This window comes from Pyrgilauda ruficollis, unplaced genomic scaffold, assembly GCF_017590135.1.
Source record: "Pyrgilauda ruficollis isolate IOZ18807 unplaced genomic scaffold, ASM1759013v1 scaffold11, whole genome shotgun sequence".
Taxonomy (NCBI): domain Eukaryota; kingdom Metazoa; phylum Chordata; class Aves; order Passeriformes; family Passeridae; genus Pyrgilauda; species Pyrgilauda ruficollis.
The window spans coordinates 974736-996251 of NW_024509210.1; positions in this window are offsets into that span (position 1 = coordinate 974736).

Consider the following 21516-nt stretch of genomic DNA (forward strand, 5'->3'; position numbering starts at 1 on the left):
GCTGGCTGCCTCATCTGTTTATCATTGACTCCCTGGATGCTCGTGGTAAGAATTCCGGCTTTTGGAATAATGTTTGTGGTAGGTGGTCCCTTCAAAGCTGCTCCCTTGCACTGAGCCAGTTTGATTTGCCGGGCGAGACTTTGCTCATGCAAAGTTTTCCTTCAACTGCATCCAGCGCCGTGATGAGGCAGTGCAAGAGAAACTACTGTGCTGTGATTCCCCTCTCAAGCCACTCAGACACTTTGAAGTGGAATTTTTCCTTGAGTTTTGGGGCCAGAGAAGTTGTTAGGGTTTTCACCCCCCGCCCCCCGCCTTTCCTCCATTCCCAAGGGAAAAATAAAACATTTACACACATGTTGGTGCTCTATATTTATCAACATAAAATCTAAATATAGCATTGTTTTTACACCCATTTCTGGGGCTAACCCAGCCATGAAATAAACATACTTTCTAAGACTACATTTTAAAAAAAGGTTGACAATTATTATGGCCATTATTATGGTATCAAGGCAGAAATGGAACTGCTTTCCCTCTGTGTGTTCATCTAAAGGAGGGAGCTTCACACTCTCTTCATAAACTGCATGGACACTTTCCACCAAGAAGGGATAGAGTTAAAAAAGACAAGGCTGCAAAAGAAGAATTTACCCTTTTTTTGTTAAGACTAATATAATAAATCAGCACAGCCACTGTCACACAAGGAGACACTGATGTGAGGTGTAGCTGAGCTCACACTGTGGAAAAGGTGAGTGCAAGCACAAAAAGTCAGACAAAATCTTTGAAAAATTACCCAATCAGTTTAGAAAACTTTTTCCCATAGTAAAAGAAAAAAGGAAAAAGCAACAGGTTTGCTTGGGTTAATCTTGCACTGCTCTCGAGGCAAAAAATGCTCACAAATAAAACACTTGTGAGGACTGTTCTGTTTATTTTGCTTTTACTACATTCTAGAAATCCATGAGACTTCAGGCAGTTTGCTAATTCTAAAAGTTCACGAGATTTCAGGCAGTGACTATTCCAAGACAGGCTAAAAAAAAGAAGAAGATGGGAAGGAAAAAGTTCAGGGTGAAAATGGGCAGAAAAAAATGCAAGGGAAAAGATGGGCAAGAAAAATGCCAGAGTGAAGATGGACAGGAAAAATGAAAGGGAGAAGATGGGCAAGAAAAATGCAAGGGAGAAGATGGACAGGGAAAATGCAAGGAGAAGCAAAAATGCCAGCGGAAAACATGGGATAAAAATATGGACAGAGTTTCTCTTGAGTTCCATTGCTCCCACAATTGATGAACAACTGGAAGAGGCATCACTGTACAGCAGTGACTCTTTAATTACAAATGAATTGATGCTTTAGGTGATGGAGCCAATGTTTTAAAAATTATTTCTTCTACATTTATTTCTAAATTATTTTAGAATTGTTTTTCCTTGTCTTTGGTTAAACCCTCCCAGAGCAAGCAGTCCATTCTTGAGCCCCCAGGAGCAGCAGCTCCTTCCCAACTCCTCATCCTGGAAAGGCACTGGCAGGAGAGCTGCAACTTCCTTGGAGAGCCTTTGTGTTCTCCAGAGACCCCAGAGATGGAGGCCTTAAATCAGCCCCAATTCAGCCTCTAAATCAGCCCTAAATTAGCCCCTACATCAACCTCTAAATCAGCTTCTAAATGAGGCCCTAAGTCTGGCCCTAAATCAGTCTCTAAGTCAACCCCTAATTAAACATCTAAATCAGCCTCTAAATCAGCCCTAAATCCGCCCCTAAATCAAGCCCTAAATGAGCTTCTAAATCAACATCTAAATAAACTCCTAAATCAGCCCTTAAATCGGCCTCTAAATCAACCCTAAATCAGCCTCTAAATCAGCCCCTAAATCAGTTTCTAAACCAACACCTAAATCAGCCCTAAATCAGCTCCTAAATCAGGTCCAAAATCTGGTCCTAAATCAGCCCCTAAATCAGGCCCTAAATCAGCTTCTAAATCAACATCGAAAAAAACCCCTAAATCAGCCCCTAAGTCAGCCCTTAAATCAGCCTCTAAATCAACCCCTAATTCAGCCCCTAAATCATGCTCTAAATCAGCATCTAAATCAACATCTAAATAAACCCCTAAATCAACCCCTAAATCAGCTCCTAAATCAGCCCCTAAATTGGGCCCTAAATCAGCCCCTAAATTGGGCCCTAAATCAGCTTCTAAATCAACCTCTAAATCAACCCCTAAACGAGCCCCTAAATGAGCCCCTAAATCCCCCCTCCCTGTGTGACGTCCTGACACGAGCAGCACGCAGGAAGATTTGGGGTGTGAGTGACAGCCCCGCTCAGCAGCTCCCTGTGGAGCTGGGATTCAAGGACTTGACCCCAAAAAAATGACATTCAGGGTGTCACAGACAAAAAATGAGACACTGCCCTTCATAGTGTTCTTGCCAGGGGGAGAAGAGGGCATTGGGATTATCTGCCCGTGGCATGGGGTTGGAATGGGATGAGTTTTAAGGTCCCTTCCAGCCCAAATCATTCTGTGATTCTGTATTTATAAAATCCTCTGTGATTCTGTGATTATGAAATTCTGTATTATTCTAATTAAATCTTATAATTCTCAAGGTTTTAATTTCATATTCCCTGCTCCTGGCAGTTGGAATTCACGCTGATTTTCGCATCTTCCATCTGGCAGCAGATGGTGAATTCCTTGAGAACAGCACTTGATGATGGGCAAGTTGTGTGGGGGTTGTGTGGCTACTCCAAATATTAAATTTTACTATAATTTTACTATAAATTTTACTTCTTTCTCTTTTAAAACCATGTTGCTTTCGCCCCTGCTGCAGCCCCCACATCCCTCCTCCCTGGAAAACCCAAGTTTGTGAGCTCTTTCCCAGCAATTTTGGTCTGGAAAGAAAGCAGGAGAAGGAAAAAAAAAATAGGAAATTCTTCCCTATAGAGCCATTCCCTGAAGAAAAGCTGCTCTGTGTCTTTGGGATTGCTTTCAGCTGAACCACAGGCTGAAATTACATTGTTCAAATTGTTCAGAAAAGTGATAGAAAAACAAACCTCAGTTTCTTGGTGGCTCTGTTTAAGCTTTGGCTGTGCTTCCACTGGGCAGCTATGGGTGAAAAAAAAAAATTTTTTTTCCCAAGTGGGACAAATCCTGTGTTTAAAACCAGCAGTGGGCAGAAAACACTTCTGGGGTGTGGGTGAACGTGCATGTGGACACTCAGCTCCCATTTCCAGCAAAACCCCTGGGCAGAATCCCCTTTATCCCTTGGGAAAGGTTTCTGAAGGCCAGGGATGTGCCTCTGAATTTTCCCAGGAAGTTCCTGTCCAGGCAGCAGCTGTTCAGCATCCTTATCCCATAGCCAGCACCTGAGCAGGCTTTTCCTTGCCCTGGGCATGGGGAATTGGCACATTTGGGGGGGATGTCCCCCCCAGGCAGGTCCCCACCCCAGTGCCATGCTGGCCTTTCCCGCTCGGATGTTAATGGGATAATGCTGCCGAGGGCTTTGAAGATGAAGGAGCAGCCTGGACAAACAGGGCCAGATAAACACAGGCTTCATCTCCGAACAACATCGTGCCCAGAGCGCTCCCAACTATTTTTCCCAGTGTCTCCACACATTGGAGGAAGCCCAGGTCACCGCTGAGCTCTCCTTCCCCCCTTCCCAAGGCAATCCATCCCATTTGATCCGTCCCTGCAGGATGCTGCTGGGAGCACACACGGGTTAATTGAGCAGCATTAACCCAAGTCAAACTATAACCCGCTGGGTAAACATTTCCCTATTGTTTCTGGGGATTACCGTGCTGGGAAGTCATTAATAACCTGGAAGTACATTCCATTTATCTTTGTTTATTAGCTACTTTTGGCAGACTCCAGGAGCGTCCCCCTGCTCCTGGAGCGTCCCGCTCTGACATCAGCCCAGCTCCAGCCCCTGTAAAGTCAACAATCTGATTTGGTCATTAATCTCCCACTTCAAAAGGGCAGGCAGGAGGTGCAGGAGGAAGATCTCACATCTGCTCTTCCACTTGCTGCTTGCTGGGGCTGACTCCAGATAAAAGCCTGATCTGGGATCCCCTGCACTGCCTGACCTCACCAGCATCCCCAAAAACCCTTCAGGAATTCATTTCACCCCTCATTTGCACTTCCAGGCAAAGGGGACTTGAACCCTGAGGAACAGGACCTGGAGATGTTCCACACCTCAAGGAACTACATGAGGTGGCCAAACTCCATTCCTAGTACCCTAGTGGGTACTTCCAAGGATGCATCCAGCTCGTTTTTGAGCTAAAGACAATGAACCTCGCTCCAAATTCCGGGGTCCTGGTGGCTCCAGAGCCCGCCACTGAATCCATGGCTGCGGAGGAAGCCCAAGCTCTCTGCAGACCTGCCAGGAGCAAGGCAGGACCTCAGAGGGAAAGGTCCACCAGCAAAAAGGCATCACCTCCTCCAGCTTAGTGTGCAGTCATTCCTACATCCCTTATCCAGCCTTTTGAACAGATCTGAATCCAAAATTCCACTAGACTTGCTGGAGGAACAAATCAGAAAACCCAATGGACTGGCTGAAGGAACAATTTGCCATGTTGGAAATGCTCAACCCCCTTATTATTGTGGGAGGGAGGGCTGAAAACACCAGTAAAAAAAAATTATTCCTCACTAATTGCATTTTTTTCCTACTGCCACACATCCAGGACAGGAATTACTGCAAGGAGGAAAGCAGGAGAAGGCCATGAGTGAAGAATTCCTTGTGGTTAAAGGCACCTTGGAGCCACCACTGCCAAACCAAACCCAGCATTGTTTTTCCTGGGCAGGTTTGCTCCTTGTGCTCCAAACATTGGCTTCCCAAATAATCTCTTCAAACCACAAATGTAAAATTTTCCTTTCCATGTCCAGAGCCCTGGACATGCCCTCAGAAAGTCCCCAGCTTCTCTTTCATGGGAAAATCTTCATTAAAGTGAAAGTTCTGTTAAACTTCATTAATATGTCAAGAAATTTCCTGGTTTCACCAGCATATTCTTTTGTTTTACCTCTGTGGGTAAAAAGGAAGATGTCAGCCTCTCTACTATATCACCTACAAGGACACTTGCTTTCATTTGTCATTTTAAAAGAGAGGGATTTTATTTAATTTATTTTATATTATTTTATTTATTTTATTTTATTTTATTTTATTTTATTTTATTTTATTTTATTTTATTTCGTTTTTTAAAATTTTTTATATTTTATTTTATGCTTCCCAGCTCTCCAGGAGAGGTGATGTGATGCTGGGTGGATGGGATGAGATCACTCCTTTCTCTCCTTCTGTTCCTGCTTTTGCCCTGGATGGTCTCCTGATATTGGAGATTAGATCCCAGCCCCTCCAGGCAAGGAGGAACTTCAATGTGCATCTCCCACATCCTAAAAGGATGCTTTAATCACTGGGATACTGCATAAGGAGAGGGAGGGAGAAGGAAGATAGGACCCTTTATTTTTCTTTCTTTAGGGCAAAACCCAGCAGCAGTTTCAAGACCTCCTGAGCCCTCCAGGGGATGAAACTGCCTGAAAAGACACCTTGATTTCCCTGGACTTGCAAAATTTTCTGACTTCATCTATTTCTCTCCACATCCCCTGTCTTGGACCTGGCTGAGTGCTTGAGGAAGATCCAACTCCCCAGACATCCCTGGCAGTGCCCAAGGCCAGGCTGGACAGGGCTTGGAGCAGCCTGGGACAGTGGAAGGTGTCCCTGCCCATGGCAGGGGTGGCGCTGGATGGGCTTTAAGGTCCCTTTCAGACCAAACCACCCTGGGATTTTATGATCATCTCATTTAATATATAAATATAAATAAATGCATCAAATATCTAGACATATTTATAATATGTCACATTCTGTGAGTGATTTCTGAGGTCACTTTGTATTAACTGAAGCTGCTGTATGTGACACAGTGCTGCTGCTCACAGGGATGTGCTCCACCGCATGTCCATGGAGAAATTAAAACACTATTTTAATTAAAAATGCTTTAATTTGATCATGTAAATGATCACTGCACGCAGACCTGCCCGGCTGTGTCCTGCAGGACAAACCCAGTCCGTGGCTTTGGAGGGCATTTTTGGGGAATCCCAAGGAATATCCCTTCCATCGTGGCTGATATTGTAGTTCATCATTAAATATTCTTAAAAATGATGAATGCATTTGTACCCACAAGCCTTGGATGATTTTATTAGAAACTCAGGCAATGGGGAGAAAAAGAAAAAAAAATCAAATTGCTGCGTGTCATCTCCATCGTGTGGGAGCAAACATTCCCTCTCCGGGATGGTTTTTTGGGAGGTGCCTCCCATGGCGGTAGTTTATCCATTAAGCCGAGCTCGAGGCGGAGCGGGCTCGGTGCCTAAGGTGAGGGCACGAAGAAAGGAACGCCAGAGCTTTGATCTGGGCCAGGTGTTAATTTGGGAGATTTGGGAGCTGTTAGGAAGCCAGGGCAGCACATCCCGCGGGTTTATCAGGGCCGGGATTAGCTAGGCTGAGGACAAACAACCTCTGCCGGGACAAACAGGGCAGCTGGCACATGAAAGTGCCACCAAGAGCTGGCCGTCCCTTAATGGGGACGCTGGTTTTAATGGGGACTTTCATCTCGGCACTCCTGAGAGCAACGGGGGTTGGAAAAAAACAGGAGGAAAAAGCGGATTTGGAGCCGGGAGAAATCACCTGCTGCTCGGGCAAACACCAGAGATGGGCCCTTGGGGCTGTGCTGGGGGATAAAATACAGTGTTTATTTCCAAAGGGTGGGAGGAGAGAAGCCATGAGGAGGGAGCAAGGGAAGGAAAAGAAAAATAGGAGAAGTAGAGGCGATTTTCCCAAAAACTATTTATCCAAATCCCAGATTCTCCAATAGACGCTGTTCCCTCTCCTACACACCTGACTCCTTCTACCCTTGAAGACCTCTGTGGTTTCATCCACCACTACCAAACCTTGAAAATGCCACTACATAAAAACTGCATTCAAGAATTTCACTTTTAAACAAATGCCCTGTTTGTTTAAGAGGTTGTGGGATGTCATTTTCACAATGAAGGAAAACGCTGGTCCCTGAGGGCAGGATTAATATTGGAATCTGTGAGCTTAACACCTCATGGTTTGTCTCCCTGATGTGATTTTAAACAACAGACCTTTAATTAAACAAAAAATATGACTTGAGAATCCTTTAAAGATCCGCATAACCCATATTTCACCTTTCTTGTGTTGAGGACAAAAGTAAAAACCAACAGAATTACTGCTGGTTGCACATTTTCACTCAAACAATATCCAAATAATAAATATTGAGGAGGAAATCTCTCAGTAACTATTTTGAAGAAGTCACCACTGAAGACATGGCACCGACATTTCGTTGCTTATGGAAACACCCATAAGGCACAAAATTTCTTGCAGCCCAAAGATTTCTCCAGCTGAACCCTGCTTATTTTTGTTTTCCTTCAGCACCAATCGTTTTATCCCCATCCCACGCCTCTGGATTGCGACAGGCTGGGAGTGGGAGAGGCAGCACCGTGAATGTGACACTTCCCAAAGGTGCCAGATAAGGTGGGGTGTGCTGGTGGCTCCCGAGGCCACCTCAGTGCCACCTTGGCTGGGAAGGAGCACCTCTGCCCTCTCCTGGGGCAGCACAGCCTGACGTGGCCTCTGCAAGGGTTTCAAACCCCCTGGGCATTCAAAACCACTCCTCGAGGTGGCTTGAGCAGTACAGAACTTCAAAGATGTGGAAATGAGATCCAAACCTGGGCACTGAACGTCACCAGGGCTGGGACTTGCTGCTTTTATCAGGGGGAATTCCAAGAAGGTGATCTGGGGCAATTTAGAAGCCCCTCTAAACCAGCACATCCCTTCCCTTTGGATCATCCTTCCCTCTGGCTCATCCTCATCTTGCTCTCACTTGTGGTCCGGGCTCCCTTCTTTTATTTTTCTGGCTGCCTTTAATTTGTGGCCATCCAGCAACCGCTGCTCGAGGCCTGCTGGGCTCGGCCCCCTCGACAGGAGCTGTTCCCTGCCACCACAGCCATCCCAGGAAAATTGGGATGGGGATGGAATATTTGCCCTCTGATTGTTTAACAACATCTGAGAATTCCAGCAATTCCCATAAGACCCCGAGGAATGCGGAGCCAGAGGAGGAAGAGCCCTGTGCCAGAACCGACTCCTTTTCATTTCTTTTGGGCTGTGGAGAGTGGAGCCAAGGAAGAGCCGGGATAACGAAGCCCATGGTGGTTTTAATTAGCTGCAAGCCTGGAATGTGGGGGCTGATTGTATTTGTTTAATGATGAATAAATTTGGAATGGTGTGGGTGGGTGCAGGAGATGATCCAGGAGCCTCTAATGCACGGGGAATATAAGGAATGTCACTGCAGCATGGTCACATCCCTGCTGGGCTCTTCCCAAGGGATATCTCTCTGTGGAAGGCTTGGGACTGGCTCCTTGGGCTTGTTCCCAGTGTGCCAGGGAAGGAGATTTTGTGGAAGACAGCCCTGGCTGTGGCTGTGCTTGCAGGGGGTCACACCTGGAGCAGGATCAGGTGCTTTGCCTGGAGAGATGCTGCACAGAGCTGCTGGGCCAGGAGCAGGGAATGGGATAAACATGGCACAAGCAGCCCTCAGGGAAAGAAATTGGTCCTGGGAACACCCTCCTTCTGTATGCCACCTGCTCCCTGCTGGTCAGTACAAGGCTCCTAACTCAAAGGACCATAAGTCATGGCTTTTTGGTGGTGTTTTCATCCCAAATTAGCATAAGCAGGAAGGCTCCTGCCCATCTCTCACTGTTGCTGCAGAGGAGGGCAAAGCCCAGGCAACCAAGAGCAAAGGATGGGAATATCTGGAGCCAGTCCATATCTCTTTCCAGATATCTGAGGTGTGATCAGCAATAATCAAGCCTTTTGACCTGTCCCAGGGGACCAGTCCCTCCTGTGTGGAGCACAGTTTGGTTGTGTTCCTTTCCCCCAGACCACCACGGAGAATGGACAATGGCTCGGTTTAAGGATGTGTTAGAGCTGGGATACTGTCCCAGGGTGTTTCTAGGGTCTGTTGGGGCTGGTGGAAGCTTTCTGTGTGATTGTACTGCAGCTAATGAATGGTTGGTCAGCAGGGGAATCCACTCAGGGTGGAATCCTACCTGGAATTTCAGCAGGAGGAGCAACAGCAGCAACCTTGACCTCCCTCTTCTCACCCCAGCCTATTTTATCCGCAAACTTGCAGGGCTGCCACCTGGAGATGATGCCTCAGGTTTTAGCTTTTATATTTTTCACATTCTGTGCTGCTTTAGTGTGTGGGTCTGAGCTTCACATGAAGGGATGGTGAGCTCTCTGCACAGAGCAGGGAGACAAAACAATTCCTTCTCCAGCTGGGGACCAAGGACAAATGATCCAAATCTCAGCCCAAGAGCACAAACAACATGGGCTGAAGAGAGAAAAACAAGCAGGATGGGACTGCATGGGCTGGAGCTGGAATTGGACAATTAACTCCAATATGCAAATGGAGCAGCACTGATCACAGTGACAGACCCCGTGAGCGGGTGTGCATTTTTAACTCTGTTCTAGGTCAGATTTGACAAGGCATCAGAGAAACTGCAGCTCCTATGACCAGGAATGGTCCAAGCTCCATTTCGGGGCTTGCTGCCATCATCAGAATGTGGGATGGGAGCCTGGAGCACCAGACAGGCCCTGGAGGCTGCAAATCCCCACTGCAAATCCCCGCTGTGCCTCGCCTTGCTGAGGTGACCCCATGGATTTCCCCCAGCGTCGCGCATTGAGGAGCTCAGAGCAGCCAAAGGCCCCATCTTGCTGGAAGATGCAACAACTGTGGTTGCACCTCCAGCATCACTTCCCTCCCTTGCTCTGGGCTGATCTGAGCCCCCAGCCTGCAGCCCCAGCCGCGGGGAGCTGCTCCTTTATTACCCTTTTCCTTTCTGGCGCAGCAGCCGAGGACAAGCCCGAGTGGCGTCCACCGCTGGGCCTCTCTGGAAGCGCCGGCATCTGGAGCTGCAGCTCGTGGCGTCCTTTCAAGAGAGCAGCCAGGCAGCTGCCGAGCACATGTCAGCAGGGAAGGCGCTGCCTCTTGCTTCCAGGGATGCTCTAATGAAGCCTCTCAGCCTCGGCAGCTCCCTCCTGGCTGGGGTGGCTTCCTGGAGCCTCTGGGAGCTGCAAGTTCAGGGCTCGGAGAGGAGGCAGCTCCCAGGCCGAGGGTGAACCTCATGGGAGAGTTGTATTCTCTTTAAAAGTCACTGAAAGAGATGGTTATGTTTATATCTGGGGGCTGTGATCCAAGGAGTTCAAGCATCAGGGCAAGGAATCAAGGAGTCAAAGCATGGTTTGGGCTGGAAGTGCCCAGCCAGTGCCACCCCTGGCATGGGCAGGGACACCTTCCACTGTCCCAGGCTGCCTCCAAGCCCTGTCCAACACAGCCTTGGACAATTCCAGCTTCTCTGGGCACCCTGTGCCAGAGCCTCCCCACTCTCCCAGGGAAAAATTCCTGCCCAATATCCCATCTAACCCTCCCCTCTCGCAGTCTGAACCCATTCCTCCTTGTCCTGGCACTATATTCCCATATAAAAAGTCCCTCTCCATCTCTCTTCCAGGCTTCCTTCAGGTACCAACAGGCTGCAAAAATTCTTCAAAGGCCTGCAAAATGTCAGGGCTGAACTTTCCTAGCAGAGACTCCACTCTCAGCCTCCTAGGAAATAATCCAGCAGCTTCTAACAGTTTGCTGCCAGTTGGGAGACCTGCACCAGTGAACCTCCATTTGCTGGCTGGGAACAATATTTTTATTTCTGCACCCCCTTCATTTTCTCCTTACAGCTTGGGACATTTTTTTTTTTTTTGGCCCATAAAGAATTTGGTCCCAAAGAAAAGTTAAGATCTTTCTGGAGATGGAATTATGATGCAGCATAAAAATGGTCTCTTCCTATCTCTTCCTGATTTAGGGCAGGAGGCCACCCCTGTCCCCCAAAACGGCATCCAGAGATGTGTCACATCCTCCATCCACTCCCTCCCACCAGGCATAAATTAAATTCTGGCTCTGGGAGAAGCTCTGGAGCGGGGAATTCTGGTGGAAAAGCAAGGTATGCTTAGAGAGAGGTTTGTATTTGCTGAGGTTTGGGCTTTGCATGTTTAGCAAGGCTGGGCACACATTAATGTGCATTTCCCCCTTACCTTGGTCATTTTTCCCTGCCTCCTGCTTTCCCTCTTTCCCAGCCCTGAAAGGACAGAACCTGGTGTGGGAAGTGAAGGAGGTGGTGAAGAGCTTCCCCACGGACAGAAATTCCCTGTTTTCCTCCCACGTGTGCCCACGCTCATCGGTCATTCCCCAGAATTTACATCCAACCTCCAGCCCTGCACAGGGCAAGGATGTCCCAGCTTTGGGGTGATGAGGAAAACATTGCCTCTGGCTCTGCATCCTGCCAAGGCACAAGTGGAACTAATCCATGTTTTCCCTGGGGGCAAAGCTGTGTTTTCCCTGGGGAAAAAGCCATCTTTTCCCTGGGAGCAGCGGGGAAATTTTGCAGAACACAGCTAAGCCTGCGCGGCAGCCACTGCAGGATGTGGGGTTTGCTCTGCCAAGAAAAATTAAATAATAAATAGGAGGAGGGAAAGCCTGCAGCCTGCTCTCACTTTCACTGATTTAATTCCAACGGCGCTAATTTTGGGAACGCCAGCCCTGCCTTGCACGAGTTCCTCCCTGGATCCCAATCCCTCCCCGAGTGGCAGACAATGCTCCGTTCTGCTGCCCTTCCACCTTTCCCCCATGGACTGGGGAGAAAACAACACCCCATTCTCAAATTTTTAACACCCTAAGCCAGAAGAGTTTGGAAGAAGTGCTAGAATGGATGTAAACAGGGAATTACACCCTTCCAGCTGCACGTGGGGTTATAATTACCCGGGAATGCAGCTCGGCCGCTGGTGCATCAGATGCGCCACGCTGTCGCCAAATTTGCAGATGTTCAGCCTTACTTTTATTAAGCATGACAATGCCCAGCAGGATCTATTTTCCCTGATTATCCTCAAATGGAGAGGAATATTAAAAGGCAGGATAATTAAAAATAGATGCCTAAACAAAAGGATGTGTCTACAATTCTTTTTCGTAGCGCTTTGAAATAGTTCGAATTTCTCGGCTGGCTCATGTGTACAGGGAAGCCAAAGGATGTCTTAAATTCAGACATATGTCTTCATTCTGTTTAATGTGCCAGAACAAAAACAGAGCTCGAGACCACCATGAATTGATTTGGAAGCGACGGCTCCTCGTCCCGCTCTGCCAGACTCCAGGGCAGATTTTGCAGTGAGGATATAATAGCTTCCTACAAGATAAGGGGGAAAAAAAAAGAGGGACAGGGAGCCTATCTGCTGAATTTGGTGTTGTGCATGGGGAGTGTCCCCAGAAAAAACTCTGCATTATTTTTTAAAGCCCAAGTGCAGGAGTGTTTTCCAGAAAGGTTTTGCAAGAAGGATTTCCTTAAATCCCTCTGACATTTAAGGCAGGCTCTGAAATAAGCATCCTGCCTTGGGTTTCTTTGAAGGAAGAGGATTCAAGGAGAGCAAACAACCTGATTTGGAGGAGATCCAGCCAGTCAGATGGCAAATTAAGGGCCCTGGCACAGGGTGCCCAGAGAAGCTGTGGCTGCCCCATTCCCTGGAAGAGTCCAAGGCCAGGCTGGATGGGAGTTGGAGCAGCCTGGGATACTGAAAGGGGGTGGGAGGGGATGAGCCTTAAGGTTTCCTCAAATCCAAACTGTGCCATGATTCTGTGATTCTGACATAGCACAAATGAGAGCTGGAAAATTCAGGAATTGGTCAATTCCTCAGGCCAGGAAATGTATCTTACACACAACAAAAGGTAAAAGGCACAGGTTAAACTTTCCAAATGTGCACAGCTTCAGGATGAAGCAGAGAGAGGCACAGGGTGAGAGGCTGGGAGTGACCGGTGTAGGGTGGGAGTGGTGCCTTCAGACCCAGAGACATGGCAGGGATAGCTGGGAAGATGAGGAATGGGCCTCCAGAGGATGGGATTTGGGATAGCTGTGGCTCAGTGGGTGGTGCTGGGTGCTGCCTGTGGAGGGAGAGGCAAAGCTCTGACTCGTGTGAATCCGCCTCCGCCCCGAGAGTGGCCACCCCCATCCAAACCCAAAGCCAAGAATTCAACCTCTGCTCCATCTCTACACGCTTCCCAATGTGTGGACATCCAGCCATGACTTCTAATTGGATGTTTTGGGGCAAGGAGGGAAGGAAAGTTGAGAGAGTGAAGAGGAAAAAACCCCAATTCCAATGCTATCTATCCAGCACAGCCTTGCAGGGATTGGGGTTGCCTGGCAGCATCCCAAAGGTCAGGCTGGAATGGGCCAAGCCCAGCATGGAGAAGGCTCAGCCATCATTTCCTGAGCTGTAGAATAGGATGGTTTCCTGGGAAGAGATAGAAGCTGTGGTTTTCTCCCCAAATGCAGCTTTGAAAAACCAGACAAAGATTTTCAAACCCTTGTTTGAGTTTCAGGTTCTTTTTTCATCCAACTCTGTGTGGATGAGCTGATGTGTGCCATGGTTCCTCCACCCCAGGGAAGCTGAGGGTGTAAAAAGTTAAAACCAGCTCAAAAGTGCATCTTGGTGCCTAAAGCTGAACCCCAATCACTGATCTGGAAAATCCCAAGCCTCCTGCCTGATCTAAAGGGATCTAAATCTTCCAGGCACCTTGGCTGTGGTCTGAAATCCCTCAAGACATCGAGGCTTAGGCTCAGGGTCTGTATTGCATCCAGAAACTGATGGTAAACATACCAGGAGCCCCAGGGAAGGGGCTGGGATGATCCTGTCTCCCAAAACTACCCCAGAATTGCCAAATTTAGCCAAGCACTTGACTTTCTTTCCACTCTCATCTGCAAAGTTGGTTTTATGTGGTAGGTTTTAGGCAGGGCAGTTTTCCATGGAGACAAAACTTGGGCAAGTGGTGGCAGAGGCAGCAGTGCAGCCTAAAATCCCAGTTTTTCCTTTGGAATTGCCCAGTGCTGTCCCCCCTGGAGCATGCCAGTGCCTGTGGGCCGTGTTTTCTGGCTGTGCTTCAATCTGGAAGAGTGCAGCAGCTCCCATATCAGTGGGGTTGTGTTAATCTCAGTTTGTGGTTGCCAGTGTTTTCAAGAATCCTACAAAACATCCCAGCAGCAATGGGAATTAAAAGCAGTTTAATGACTTCCCGCTGGCTGGGAATGTCCAGACTCCTGCTGACTCCTTGGGCTGGGGATGCCCAAAAATGGATTTGCAAATGCATCTACTGTTTGCTTTCTCTCTTCTCCCCACACAGAAATAAGCACTGCTCACCCTTGCAGATGCTTTGGGGCGATTGCAGGATCCCATAAAAGCAGGAAGGGAGGCTTGGGAAGCAGGGAATGGCCAGGAGGGTGATGCTTTCCCGAGAGGAGAGCAGCACCAGCAGCACCAACTGGAACTGTTCCTGCTTCTCCCATGGCAGAGCTGGGTGGGATGATGAGGGTTCCCCCTGCCCCAGGAATAGGGGAAGTGAGGAGAACAAAAAATTAGTTGTTCCAGGAGGAATTATAGATTAAGGAGCCAGTTTTCCTCTCCATAAATCTCATTAAAACACAAGTTCTGTCTTCCCAACACTGCTCTCACTCTGAGCAGTTTCCTGGGATCATAAGGGGCTTCTCCAAAACGGTCCCACACTCTTCTGGATGGAGGTGCTGGGGTTCAGAGGATTATCCCTGCCCTCTTCCATGCCTGGGTGTCCTGGCTTGGCCTGCTGGTGAAGCCCTGGGAGTGCAAGGGTGGGTCCAGACTCAATTCACAAATGGTCCCTGACTCTCTGGGACGCCTCAGTCCCAAATGTGTCCCTGAAGGGCCAGGTGAGCATGAAGTGCTGGTTAAAAAGCCCTGGTTGAAGTTCTAAAACTCAATTTTCAAATCTCCTTTTAGGATCTCTGGCACCTCATTAGCAAGGTTTGGGGAGTTGTTCTCTCCACCTCCCCTTGTGCTTCTTGCAACCAAGAAATAAACAAATTGTAAATTAATTGGGTAAGACTGTCCCAAAGTGTCAGGGATGGGGGTCATCCTCCCACTCCCACCTTTACCCCACAGGACCCAGCAGTCCCCTCAGACCAGTCCTATTTGGCACAAAGAAAAATCCATGGATTTCCTATACATTTTTTAGTCACTCTGTTTGTACACACTCAATAAAAGAGATCAAAACCCCCAACCCAAACCAAACACAGCCCTTCAAGCTTTGTTTTCTCCCACACTCGTTAAGCACTAAACCAACATCTGGATGCTCTATAAATGTGTTATTTAAGGAGAGAGAGTTCCCCAGAAGCGTTTATTTGCAGTGTCCTCATCCCTGTGGCAGAGGGGCTCAGTGGCAGCTCCCTGCATTGAAGTGACTCTTTTGTAGTCTTGGTGTCTGTGCCACTGCCAGGGCCAGCAATCACCACATTAAAAATACTTGTCAGCCTCATTAAGGAGCTCTGCCTTGCAGCATCCGGCGGGGAGCTCGCTTGGAGCCTGATTTAAAGGCAGGATTGCCTTGCTCAGACAGGGAGGGAGCCTGTGGGATCACCAACACTGTTGTCCCTCTCCCTTTCCCTTCGGTGCCAGGATGGATTTCCTCCACGGGGAGGGAGGGATGTTTGAGACATCTTTGACTCAGTGATGGGGGGTGAGATGCTGTGGTTGCTCCAGGAGTGGCCAGCACGCCGCAGGGTTGGGCTTTGGGCTCTTTGTCACAGTGTGGTGGCATCTCTTTGGGGACCGTCACATCTCAGCACCGGAGTGGGACGAGGAGATGCAGAGCACGGCCCTGCAGGAGGGATGTGGGTTTATGTCCACCAAAAAGACCTGGAAAAACCCTGGAGTTGCTCTGGTTGGTGCCTGGGAGCTGCCAGATCCATCCTGTGTAAATGTCCATGCCCGTGGCAGCCATGAAAACTCCTGAAGGATCTCCAGGCTGAAGGCTGAGTGATGGGATCCATGGAGACATTTGTAGAAGCCTGGGCAGTAAGGAGTTAATCCCAGAATCCCAGGAAGGGGGTGGAAGGGACCTTAAATCCCATCCCATTCCACCCCTGCCATGACAGGGACACCTTCCACTGTCCCAGGCTGCTCCAAGCCCCAATGTCCAGCCTGGCCTTGGGCACTGCCAGGGATCCAGGGGCAGCCACAGCTCCTCTGGGTGTCCACCTCAAAGGTCCCCAACCCATCTCCAGAAAGATCCAGAAGAATGGACTGCACATGCTCACTTATTTACAGGAAGAGCAAGAAACCCAATCCCAGGGTGGGGAAAACACCTGTAAGAAGGTATCCCCAAAGCTGGGGTGCCACCCCAGGGCCCTGAACACCTGCATTGATCCTGGATCCAGGATAAATGATCTCTTTTCCTCTCCTGTCTGGTATCTGCTTTTTGCTTTTCCCACTTTTACTCTTTTGTCCTGGTTATTTTCAGAAATATGGACAAAAATGACACCAATTTCCATGCTAAGCATGCAGTCTGTCGACAAAACTTTGTGACTTCTCTTTCTCGGCTTTTGCTGTGCTTTTTCAGCCATGGGCATCTACAAATCTTCCCACAACCATTAGATAAGCTGTAATTTGACAGCTTCCCTTCCATGTCCTGTTCTACTTCCTCACCTTTTGGAGGAGGGAAAAGCAAATACGGGAAATGGAAATTCGGGGAAATTTGAGGCTCATAAGAGAGTTCATTAGAGAGGAAGCAGCAGTGATTTTCAAGGCAAGAATTCTCCTGCACATCCTCTAAAACACACCAACAAGCTCAAGGAAACAGTGAGAAAACATTCCACTTCTCCTGGAATGCTAGACCAACGTCATTCTTCAGGGAACACCAGGACAGATTGCTGGGAGGACAGGAAATGATTTCCACAGATCAAACCAAACCCAATTCCATGGCTGGGAACACAGCCCCAGCTTGGATTTTACATGGAACTGGAAATACATGGCTGTATTTTCTAATAGGGAGTTTGAAACTAATTAAAACCACGTCAGCTTCGTTATGCCGGAGCTGGGTGGCAAAGGAAAATCTGGGTGGAAACAGTGCAGAGGGTTTGCAGGAGATGCTGCTGTTCCTGGTTGGTGATATTTTGTTGGAAACCCTACAGGGGAAGGAATGACCAGCCTGCCAAATGATGAAAGAGTTGGAAAAGACTCATTTGTTGAGGAGAAGAGTTGGAAAGAAGAGTTGAAAGCAGCATTTTTTTTTCCCCTGGCTTTTCATGTAAAGGTGCCACTTGTAGAATAAGCACAATTTGTCCTGTAAAAAACAATTATGATAAAAAAATAAATCCTCTTTAATTAATCCTAGGCCATGGGAAGAAGTTGCACAGCATCATGGCCTCATGCTTTTAATTATCTCCTGCCTACGCCATCTCCAAGCTTTGGTGAGAAATTAGGAAAGGGAGGAATTTTGTGTGATTGGATTTTATTTTACTTGTTTGCCTTTCATTCCGCCCCCCCTCCCAGCATATGGGAAAGTGCAGAATTCTGCAATACCACTCTCATGTATTAGAGAGAGGTCTGGCTACAGCCAGATGTGCTGCAGGAAGGGATTTCTGTGCTCTTCTCCCTTGGGATTAAGAATTGGGATTGTTAAATCTGGAGAAGCTTTGGGATGACCTCATCATGGCCTTCCAGGGCCTGAAGGAGCTGCAAGGAACAAGGGATGGAGGGATGGGACAAGGGAATGGCTTCCCACTGCCAGAGGGCAGGGATGGATGGGATATTGGGAAGGATTTGTTCCCTGGCACAGGGTGCCCAGAGAAGCTGTGGCTGCCCCTGGATCCCTGGAAATGTTCAAGGCCAGGCTGGACAAGGCTTGGAGCAGCCTGGGATAGTGGAAGGTGTCCCTGCCATGGCAGGGGTGGAACAAAAAGGGCTTTGAGGCCTCTCCAGACTCAAACCATTCCATGATCCCATGATAATCCTGACTTCCAAGTGGAATTTCCTGCCAGTCCCCTTTCCAGCAGCTCTTGGCTCATCTGCAGAGCCAGCACTGAAACCCCAGGGAACATGAGCTTGGGTGAGGAGATGGTGAGGCTTGAGCACGGCTGCTAAAGCAGGAATTAAAATAATTAATTAATTAATTAATTAGGGAGCCACGGTGATGTCACATCTCCCTGTGTGCCACTCACAGCGTGGCTGCTCCCAAAGGGGATCCTGAGGTGCAGCCTTCCTTCTCTTCCTAGCAGCAGGTCTGCTCCTGGTTATCCCCTGAAGGAAGGGCACAGGCTCCTGGAGCAGCTCGAGCCAATGTCCCTGGTCAGCTCGGCAGGACGAGGTGTCTGGGGGAGGAAAACGAGCCGTGGGTTAATTATTTTCTGCTGCCATCCCCGGGCTGGGGTTTGGCAGGCAGGACAGGAGGGAAGGGAGACGCTCCCTGGAGAGGATCCGCGTCCCCAGGGATCAGGGATGATAAATGGCTTGCAGAGCTGGCTGGGAAAACAGCGGCGCCTCAGGAAAGCTGTGAATCATCCCCCTGTCTCACTCTGCTTCCACTGGAGTGGCTTCCCCTCTGGAAAAACGTGGCAATTCCTTTGATTTCAGGCTCTGCAAAGAAATGTGTCAGTCCTGGCAACTCCTGGGACAGGCTGGAAGTGGGGATGTGTCCCCCACCCCGCCGGGGTGGCTGCTGCCTGCAGTGGGGCAGGCTGGGATCATCTCCACTGTTGAATTCCAGTGAAAAAATGTCTTGATCCTTGGTCCAGTTCTGCTGCCTCCCAGATCCTGAAATCACTGATCTTTTTCTGAGCAGGGGAAAGAAAAAATAAATCCAGGCTTGACAGGGCTTGGGGAAACCTGGGATAGTGGAATGTGTCCCATGGCAGGGGAAAATGAAATATGTAAAAGCCATTAGGGATATTTTTTAACTTAGGGCATCCACTGATAGCAGCTGCCCCTAGATCCCTGGCAGTGCCCAAGGCCAGGTTGGACTTTGGGGCTTGGAGCAGCCTGGGACAGTGGAAGGTGTCCCTGCCCATGACAGGGGTGGCACTGGATGGGCTCTAAGGTCCCTTCCAACCCAAACATTCTGGGATTCTGGGATTCTGTCACATTTACCTCGGTTATTGGTTGATCCTGACTATGACTGATGCCAGTGCTGTGACCAGGGACAGGTTTCAGAGTCACTCCAGTGGTCTCCAGGGCTTGTGAAAGAAAAAGAAATCCCTGAAGGAAAAACCTTAAGGGTAACTGAGGCAGCCCCGACTGTACCAGGGGAACCTGATGTACTTTGAATCTTCAGTGAAATAATGGAATCACAAAATTCCAGGATGGTTTGGGTCAGAAGGGACCTCAAAACCCATCCAGTGCCACCCCTCCCATGGGCAGGGACACCTTCCACTGTCCCAGGTTGCTCCAAGCCCTGTCCAGCCTGGTTTTAGGCACTTCCAGGGATCCAGGGACAGCTGCTATCAGTGGATGCACTAAGTAAAAAAATATCCCTAATGGATTATATGTATTTATTTTTTCCAATTTTCTTTGTAAGATGCAACTTCTGGGTAACTGAGCTCCATTTAATTTAGTTGGAATTTAAACAGGACAGTGGATGTACTCCATGTGCTCAGTTTTACTTAGTTACAGAAATCAAAACACAGATCACTTGGAGTTTCACTTAAATTCTGACAAACAAGAGGGAGGGAATGTGAGGAATAAACCTGGAGAGAGGATGCAGTGAAAAACATGCCCTTGAGAAGGTGTGGGGGAACTATATATACAGAGGTCAATAAATAGAGCTCCTGTTTGGGCTCTGTCAGAGGTGTCCTGAGCTCCCCAGGGCAGCAAAATATGTTGGTTTTGTGTAACCCCTTGGACAAAAACAATATGATCTGAAATGGTGGTGAAATGCACTTTTCTGCCCTAAATTAGCAGGCAAACTCTGTGAACCCAAACCAGGCTTTGCCAAAGTCACAAAACCTCAAACACCTCAGACCTGAGCTGCAGGACCACTGAAGGGGCTTTTTGATGGTACAGCCTAAGCCCAAGATCTGGGAGGGTATTAGAAAGGTGAATTTTTATGGAGTATATCAGAGGGAGAGAATCAGTGGAAATTTTTGGTATTCTCCATTAACTGTGAAGTTCCAGAGACAGTCAGGCAGAGCACTGGGTTGTTGACAGAGTTCTGGCTGAGCTTGCTGGCTCTGGAAGTGTGAAAATCCTAGAAGCCCCTTAGGAACAGAGTCTAGGTTTAGACCTGCAAACATCTAGCTCAGGCTTAAGCAAATCCCAGCCTTAGCAGGGCGCCTGTAAAACCCACCAAGCCCTGAACCAAACTGACAGAAAACTGCAGACACTGCAAATCACTAGAACTGTAAAGATATAATAGTTTTAACTATCAGTTGTAACTGCAAGTTGTTGTAACTTTGAAGCTTCTCCCTCTCATATTTGGTGAGGGTCCAGTCACACTTCATGCAAGAGAGAGTAAATCCCAATTTCCTCTCCCTCCCAGCACTTTTTCCTTCCTGCTTTCCCGTGGCACAGGGAAATACTTTTTGATATTCTGAATCCATTGGTGGAAGTCAATCCGGATTGACTTCCACCAATGAATTCAGAATATGAAAAAGTATTTCCCTTTTATTTCTCCCCTTATTTCTCCCTTTATTTCCCTTAATATCCAAAAGGACTGGAAAAATTTGCTCATCCCAGACTGATTCCCCAGCAGTTTTACATGGCTGAAGGAGCTGAATTTGATGATTTGGAATGAATGAGGGTTTGGGTTGGTTGAAAACAAATTGATGGGAATGGGAATTCTAGCCCAGAAGTCACTACTTAATGTTATCTTTTTACTCCTGGGATGGTTTGGATTGGCAGAAACCTTCAAGATCAAGTCATTCCACCCCTGCAGGGTGGAATGGGCAGGGACACCTTTCATTGTCCCAGGCTGCTCCAAGCCCCAAAATCCAGCCTGGCTTTGGGCACTGCCAGGGATCCAGGGGCAGCCACAGCTGCTCTGGGCACCCTGTGCCAGGGCCTGCCCACCCTGCCAGGGAACAATTCCTTCCCAATATCCCATCCATCCCTGCCCTCTGGCAGTGGGAAGCCATTTGCTGAGTCCTGTCCCTCCATCCCTTGGAAATAGTCTCTCTCCACCTTTCTTGTAGCTCTCTCAATGTCTGTTATAACTTGCCCTTTGAGCTGGCATTTGGTAGAAAACCCATTCTGGAATAAAAAGTGAAGCATTAAAATAATAGGGAAAATGTGGGAGATATCCTGCATTTTCCTGTCCTATTCAGTGACCATAAATTGTTCAGATAAAATAAAAAAATATCTTTTTGATGGAATAAAAGGTTCCCACCACAGTATTTTTTTTAACGTTTATGATGCTTGTTCCCACATCCCATTAAGTCCTTCTTGCCTGCCTGCAGCTGAAGGCAGGGATTTGGCCTCTGGATATGACATCTTTCCTGAGCCAGCCTAAAAGTGTAGTGATAAAATGTCTGTGGAGTCACTGAGCCGTTCTCTAAAATCAGTGGTGAAAGTCTACAGGTATCTAAAATAAAATCCAAGCTGCAAAATTATTATTCCTACAAGAAAATGGAATTATCACAGGAGAGCTCCATGGAACAACCACCC